This window comes from Triticum aestivum, chromosome 4A, assembly GCF_018294505.1.
Source record: "Triticum aestivum cultivar Chinese Spring chromosome 4A, IWGSC CS RefSeq v2.1, whole genome shotgun sequence".
NCBI classification, from domain to species: Eukaryota; Viridiplantae; Streptophyta; class Magnoliopsida; order Poales; family Poaceae; genus Triticum; species Triticum aestivum.
Window position 1 is genome coordinate 222,759,113 of NC_057803.1, and position 9,053 is coordinate 222,768,165.

The window sequence follows — 9,053 nt, forward strand, 5'->3', positions numbered from 1 at the left end:
ACAAAATTAGTGAACTAGCCCAGTGGCCAAGTGACACTACCCGACAGGTGACAGCTCTTCCGCATGGGTTCGATTCCACCTGATGCAGGGAAAATATCTCCAAATATTTTGCCTCCACCATTATTGACATGTGGGTCCCCATTGTCATCTACGCACACCACGCCCAACACTTGCCAAAACTTCGTCCCTCGTTTTCTCTGTTTTTCGCACACTCGACATTGTGTGGGCATTTTGAAAATAGCATACCTTTTTGACTGTGCATCATATGAAGATGTGCTATGCATGAATGTTGATCAGCATGATGTTAACTGGCTGGTAGTTCCATTTTTGACCATGAATAAAACTTCAAACATGATGTTAACCCTGTTTCAAAAGGCCATGTTAATATAAATGCTCTCCCTCTGAAAGTTGTACTTTCTTATCTGAAACTAAACTTGCAGTTTCTTATCTGAAACTAAAACTTGCAGTTTCTTCTCTGAGAATCACATTGTCTGCATTTTATACTCCTATTAAACTACATTTTTTAAGTGCTAAAAATAGATCTCTAGAATTCATAAAATACATCATATGCTCGATACTGCAAATCTGAAATTCAAACGACATTCATATCTGAAAGTACTCTCAGGATACACAACACAAAACACAATTCACAACCTGCAAATACTGACAACCCTAAGCTCCTCTCCCTCTTCTTCATTGCAAAACCACCTCCTCCCCTCTCCATCATCTCCATTCCAAAACAACTGCCTCGCCTCTCCCTCTTCCCCATTGCAAAACCACCTCCTCTCTCCTCGGACGAGGATCCCCTGACATAGCCCATCCTGCCATTGAGACACTGACACATGGGTCCCAACAAGCGCGGGGCCCACCTGCCAGCGACCGAAAGGCAGGGAAACCTCTCCTCTCCATCATCTCCATAACCAAAACACTGTCTCGCCTCTCCCTCTTCTCCATTGCAAAACCACCCATCTCCTCTCCATCATCTCCATTCCAAAACCAGCCTCTCCCTCTTCTCTATTGCAAGATCACCGTCTCTCCCCCCCATCTTCCAAAGCTAGCACCGGACCACTCAGAAGGACATCTATGGAGAGGATGCAGCAGCGAATCAGGCAGATCGCTGGCGGCAACCAGGCAAAGTTAGCCAGGTTGAGGGAGATCCTTACATGGTTTGACAATGAGTGGGAGATTTCGAGGATGGTGAGGGGAATGTGGCAATGTATGCGGAAGAGCGATACGACATCGATGAGGGCGGCGATGTACTCCTCGGTGACAGTCACGCCGCAGTCCTTCAAGTTCATCAAGTATCTCCTCCGGGTGATGGAACAAACAAATTCGCCTGAGGCGAAAGTCAGGTGGAGGTGGTGGGCATACAGGTCGAAGTTCGAGCACCCAAAGGATAACGAATTGATCAAGTATGGTGTGTCGTTCGTGAGGGTGCAGAGCCAGGCGGAGCCACGTGAGTATTCATTCTACCACCGCAAATAGGAGTTTGGATGGCGTGACGTCCCTTTCTCACCGTTCTCTATGGTTCCCTCGGTGCTCGCCTTGTTTCAACAACGTCAGTAGGGTTTAAGGTAAGTTTTGCACTATCCTAATCTTCCATCTGCTCATGCTTACAATCAGTGTCACAGCTAATAAAAATCGTGCTTACAATCAGTCTCAGAGTACTACGCCAATCATCCTAAAATAGCTCTGGACCTTTGGGTCAAAGTTGTGACACTGTGTACAAATAAATAAAAATAGATTGGTGCTTCTTTTAGAAAAGAGTACCCCCTAGAAAACACCGAATATGAGCTACTAGTATTTTTTGAAGTCTAAGCTACTAGTATTTGGTTAGAGGATTTGCTGCCTAGAAAGATCCATCCAGAGTGAGCGCCACACATCCCACTAGTGGTGGTGGATGCCAATGCTTAGATGGAGCAGGGTTGATGTCTGTAATTTTTACTTGGCACCTTGCACTCTGCATATATGCCGGTTCCGTCCGTACATTTGTGCAGTTCCACCAAAATGCAACTGAATAACCCTATTTGCATAGATAATGAAAAAACATGATTAGATTATAGTGGCACTAGTTGATGAAACATACACTAATAAATAGAAGAAAACATTGCGATAGTATCATAGTATGCCATGCTGCGAGGGCGAGATGGGCCATGCGACGCCTCATACGGTACGCCTCATACTGGAAATCGACCCAAGTCTCTCCGATACACCTTCTACCAGTGATGAACATCAGTGTACAGCGGTAGTACAAGGATGGGCCTTGAGACATTCCAATCTCTATTTTTGTGCAGATCAACTAAAATTAAGCACACTAGTTTGCAAAAATGCTTAAAAATTAACTATGGGACTAGTTGATGAAACATATACTAACAAAGATAAGCACTTTCTTTATCTACATTGGAAATGAAATGAGAGAGAGGACACTCTCTCTACTTTAACTGTATTATTACTTCATTTTATCAGTGGCACTAGGGTCGAGCAGGTGGCAAACGATGTGTACCATGCGTCGCAAGGATGGAGGTCGGGGATGCTTACACTGGGATGCTGAAGCTGGCTCTATCTTCCCCCCTGATGTTCCTATGGTAGCATTTGGGTTGTAATCCAAACTTGGTCGAGCTAGTGCTGCATCCCCCTACCTGCCTAGCTTATGTGGCAAACTTGTCTCCTGCTAGTACTCAGTCCGGTCTAGTAGTAGTTGCATAACTGCCTATTTACACTGAGATGTTGTCGGATAATGGTTCTCTATGGTAGGGTTTCTTTAATGAAATCGGAGGAAACCCCCTCTTTCGATATATATAAAAATCAGTGGCACTAGCGGTGCCGAAACATTGCCTCGAATTAATAGTGCCACTAGATTAAGGTGCAAAATAATAACATTACTACTTTATCATGCTAGTGCCAAAACAGTAGCACAAGAGTAGACTCAACATGCAATATCTTTGGCAAATGGTCAGACCAAAAATCCACATACCTCATGAGAGGAACCATAGCTGCAGTCAACGCCAACGTAGAAGGGATGACACCAGTCACCAACATGGATGATTCAATTCATGGAACCTTTTGGTGCAGTTCACCTAAAATGAAGCAATGTCCCATGAGCTAGCAGCATCTTCTTCATTTTTTTTAACAAAAGGGCTTCAGCCCCAGTTCCATTTCCATCAGAAAACGAAACACACAGAGCTTCTTCTTCATTAGTTGCAATAAAATTGAGCAATATCAAGGTTAGTTGTGAAGCTCCTGGAATGTTTAACTATAATTTGGATATCATTTGTGAAGTTCAAATAAGATCAAGTGTGAAATGTATGTCTCTGTTTGCGCAAAAAAGGTGGAAAGGAGGGTTACAAACAGGTGATGAAACATACATCAAATGAAAAGAAGCATGTTCCTTATGTGAATGGCAATTCCATGAGGACAGTAGCAATTTCTAAAGCAGCAACATTGCTAGATATTAGTTTGGGCATTAGGATTAACTATGACAACTGTTAAATACGACATTACATTAATGGTGCCATTGCTTCATTTTACTAGCAACATTACATTAACAGCTGCTACAGACTCGGTATTTGTTCACGGGAGAGTAGGTGGGCTAGGACAGTTGCATTTCTAACAAAAAGAAGCAACTTATCTTAATGGGAAATTTAGCAGGACATGAAAAAAAGTGCCATTGATTAACATTACTGGAGGCAGAAACAACATTGGTTTAACGCGTCCTACTTTTAAGAGTGCAGCTGTTGGGGAACGTAGTAATTTCAAAAATTTCCTACGCACACGCAGGATCATGGTGACGCATAGCAACAAGAGGGGAGAGTGTTGTCTACGTACCTTCGTAGACCATAAGCGGAAGCATTTATCAACACGGTTGATGTAGTCGTACACCTTCACGATCCGTCCCGAGCAAGTACCGAACATACGGCACCTCCGCGGTCAGCACACGTTCAGCTCGATGACGTCCCGCGAGCTCCGATCCAGCAAAGCTTCATAGGAGAATTTTGTCAGCACGATGGTGTGGTGACGGTGATGATGATGCTACCGACGTAGGGCTTCGCCTAAGCACCGCAAGGATATGATCGAGGTAGATTATGGTGGAGGGGGGCACCACACACGGCTAAGAGATCAATGATCAATTGTTGTGTCTCCAAGGGGTGCCCCCATCCCCATATATAAAGGAGTGGAGGAGGGGGAGGGCCGGCCTTCTCTATGGCGTGCGCTAGGGGAGTCCTACTCCCAATGGGAGTAGGATTCCCCCTTTCCTAGTAGAACAAGGAGCCCTTCCTAGTAGTAGGAGTAGGAGAGAAGGATAGGGAAAAGAGAAGAGAAGGAAGGAGGGGGCGCCGCCCATCCCCCTAGTCCAATTCGGACTGGGACTTGGGGGCGTGCAGCCTCTCCTCTCTCTTTCCCCTAAAGCCCAATAAGGCCCATCTACTCCCCAGCGAATTCCTGTAACTCTCCGGTACTCCAAAAAAATACCCGAATCACTCAGGACCTTTCCGATGTCCGAATATAGTCGTCCAATATATCAATCTTTATGCCTCGACCATTTCGAGACTCCTCGTCCTGTCCCAGATCTCATCCGGGACTTCGAACTAACTTAGGTACATCAAAACACATAAACTCATAATACAAATCGTCATCGAACGTTAAGCGTGCGGACCCTACGGGTTCGAGAACTATGTAGACATGACCGAGACACGTCTCCAGTCAATAACCAATAGCGGAACCTGGATGCTCATATTGGCTCGAACATATTCTACAAAGATCTTTATCGGTCAAACCACATAACAACATACATTGTTCCCTTTGTCATCGGTATGTTACTTGCGCGAGATTCGATCATCGGTATCTCAATACCTAGTTCAATCTCGTTACCAGCAAGTCTATTTACTCGGTCCGTAATACATCATCCCGCAACTAACTCATTAGTTACAATGTTTGCAAGGGTTATAGTGATGTGTATCACCGAGTGGGCCCAGAGATACCTCTCCGACGATCGGAGTGACAAATCCTAATCTCGAAATACACCAACTCAACAAGTACCTTCGGAGACACGTGTAGAGCACCTTTATAATCACCCAGTTACGTTGTGATGTTTGGTAGCACATAAAGTGTTCCTCCGGTAAATGGGAGTTGCATAATCTCATAGTCATAGGAACATGTATAAGTCATGAAGAAAGCAATAGAAATAAACTAAACGATCGTGCTAAGATAATGGATGGGTCAAGTCAATCACATCTTTCTCCAATGATGTGATCTCGTTAATCAAATGGCAACTCATGTCTATGGTTAGGAAACTTAACCATCTTTGATTCATGAGCTAGTCAAGTAGAGGCATACTAGTGACACTATGTTTGTCTATGTATTCACACATGTATTATGTTTTCGGTTAATACAATTCTAGCATGAATAATAAACACTTATCATGAAATAAGGAAATAAATAATAACTTTATTATTGCCTCTAGGACATATTTCCTTTAGTCTCCTACTTGCACTAGAGCCAATAATCTAGTTCACATCGCCATGTGATTTAACACCAATAGTTCACATCACCATGTGATTAACACCAATAGTTCACATCATCATGTGACCAACACGAAAAGGGTTTACTAGAGTCAATAATCTACTTCACATCGCTATGTGATTAACACCCAAAGAGTACTAAGGTGTGATCATGTTTTGCTTGTGAGAGAAGTTTAGTCTACGGGTCTGCCACATTCAGATCCGTATGTATTTTGCAAATTTCTATGTCAACAATGCTCTACATGGAGCTACTATAGCTAATTGCTCCTACTTTCAAAATGTATCCAGATTGAGACTTAGAGTCATCTGGATCAGTGTCAAAATTTGTATCGACGTAACCCTTTACGACGAACCTTTTGTCACCTCCATAATCGAGAAACATATCCTTATTCCACTAAGGATAATTTTGACCGTTGTCCAGTGATCTACTCCAAGATCACTATTGTACTCCCTCGCTAAATTCAATGTAGGGTATACAATAGATCTGGTGCACAGCATGGCATACTTTATAGAAACTATGGCTGAGGCATAGGGAATGAATTGCATTCTCTTTCTATCTTCTGTCATGGTCGGGCTTTGAGTCTTACTCAATTTCACACCTTGTAACATAGGTAAGAACTCTTTCTTTGACTGTTCCATTTGGAACTACTTCAAAATCTTGTCAAGGTATGTACTCATTGAAAAACTTATCAAGCGTCTTGATCTATCTCTATAGATCTTGATGCTCAATATGTAAGTAGCTTCACCGAGGTCTTTATTTGAAAAACTCCTTCCAAATACTCCTTTATGCTTTCCAGAAAATTCTACATTATTTCTGATCAACAATATGTCATTCACATATATTTATCAGAAATGTTGTAGTGCTCCCACTCACTTTCTTGTAAATACAGGCTTCACCATAAGTCTGTATAAAACTATATGCTTTGATCAACTCATCAAAGCGTATATTCCAACTATGAGATGCTTGCACAAGTCCATAGATGGATCGCTGGAACTTGCACATTTTGTTAGTACCTTTTGGATCGATAAAACCTTCAGGTTGCATCATATACAACTCTTCTTCCAGAAATCCATTCAGGAATGCAGTCTTTACATCCATTTGCCAAATTTCATAATCATAAAATGCAGCAATAGCTAACATGATTCAGACGGACTTAAGCAATGCTACGGGTGAGAAGGTCTCATCGTAGTCAACTCCTTGAACTTGTCAAAAACCTTTCGCAACAAGTCGAGCTTTGTAGATAGTAACATTACCATCAATGTCTGTCTTCTTCTTGAAGATCCATTTATTCTGGATGGCTTGCTGATCATCGGGCAAGTCAACCAAAGTCCACACTTTGTTATCATACATGGATCCCATCTCAGATTTCATGGCCTCAAGCCATTTTGCGGAATCTGGGCTCATCACCGCTTCCTCATAGTTCGTAGGTTCATCATGGTCTAGCAACATGACCTCCAGAACAGGATTACCCTACCACTCTGGTGCAGATCTTACTATGGTTGACCTACAAGGTTCGGTAGTAACTTGATCTGAAGTTTCATGATCATCATCATTAACTTCCTCACTAATTGGTGTAGGTGTCACAGGAACCGGTTTCTGTGACGAACTACTTTCCAATAAGGGAGCAGGTACAGTTACCTGATCAAGTTCTACTTTCCTCACACTCACTTCTTTCGAGAGAAACTCCTTCTCTATAAAGGATCCATTCTCAGCAACAAATATCTTGCCTTCGGATCTTTGATAGAAGGTGTACCCAACAGTTACCTTCCGACTTTGGTTTGAGCTTACCAAGATGAAACTTTTTCTCATAAGCATCGCAACCCCAAACTTTAAGAAATGACAGCTTAGGTTTCTTGCTAAACCACAATTCATATGGTGTCGTCTAAACAGATTTAGATGGTGCCCTTTTTAATGTGAATGCAGCTGTCTCTAATGCATAACCCCAAAACGATAGTGGTAAATGAGTAAGAGACATCATAGATTGCACTATATCAAATAAAGTATGGTTATGACGTTCGGACACACCATTACGCTATGGTGTTCCAGGTGGCATGAGTTTGTGAAACTATTCCACATTGTTTTAATTGAAGACCAAACTCGTAACTCAAATATTCGCCTCTGCGATCAGATCGTAGAAACTTTATTTTCTTGTTATGATGATTTTCCACTTCGCTCTGAAATTCTTTGAACTTTTCAAATGTTTCAGACTTATGTTTCTTCAAGTAGATATACCTATATCTTCTCAAATCAGCTGTGAAGGTCAGAAAATAACGATACCCGCTGCGAGCCTCAATACTCATCGGACCTCATACATCAGTATGTATTATATCCAATAAGTCAGTTGATCGCTCCATTGTTCTAGAGAATGGAGTCTTAGTCATCTTTGCCCATGAGGCATGGTTTGCAAGCATCAACTGATTCATAATCAAGTGATTTCAAAAGCCCATCAGCATGGATTTTCTTCATGCGCTTTACACCAATATGACCTAAATGGCAATGCCACAAATAAGTTGCACCATCATTATTAACTTTGCATCTTTTGGCTTCAATATTATGAATATGTGTATCACTAAAATCGAGATTCAGCAAACCATTTTCATTGGATGTATAACCAGAGAAGGTTTTATTCATGTAAACAGAATAACAATTATTCTCTAACTTAAATGAATAGCCATATTGCAATAAACATGATCAAATCATATTCATGCTCAACACAAACACCAAATAACACTTGTTTAGGTTCAACACTAATCCCGAAAGTATAGGGAGTGTGCGATGATGATCATATCATTCTTGGAACTACTTCCAACACACATCGTTACTTCACCTTTAACTAGTCTATGTTCATTCTGCAACTTCCATTTCAAGTTACTACCCCTAGCAACTGAACTAGTATCAAATACCGAGGGGTTTCTATAAACACTAGTAAAGTACACATCAATAACATGTATTTCCAATATACCTTTGTTCACTTTGCCATCCTTCTTATCTGCCAAATACTTGGGGTAGTTCCGTTTCCAGTGACTAGTCCCTTTGCAGTAAAAGCACATAGTCTCAGGCTTAGGTCCAGACTTGGGCTTCTTAACATGAGCAACAACTTGCTTGCCGTTATTCTTGAAGTTCCCCTTCTTCCCTTTGTCCTTTTCTTGAAACTAGTGGTCTTGTCAACCATCAACACTTGATGCTTTTCTTGTTTTCTATCTTCGTCGATTTCTGCATCACGAAGAACTTGGGAATCGTTTCCGTTATCCCTTGCATATTATAGTTCATCACTAAGTTCCAGTAACTTCGTGATAGTGACTAGAGAATTCTACCAATTACTATCTTATCTAGGAGATTAACTCCCACTTGATTCAAGCAATTGTAGTACTCAGACAATCTGAGCACATGCTCAATGGTTGAGCTATTCTCCTCCATCTTGTAGGCAAAAGTAATGTCAGAGGTCTCATACCTCTCGACACGGGCATGAGTATGAAATACCAATTTCAACTCTTAGAACATCTTATATGTTCCATGGCGTTCAAAACGTTTTT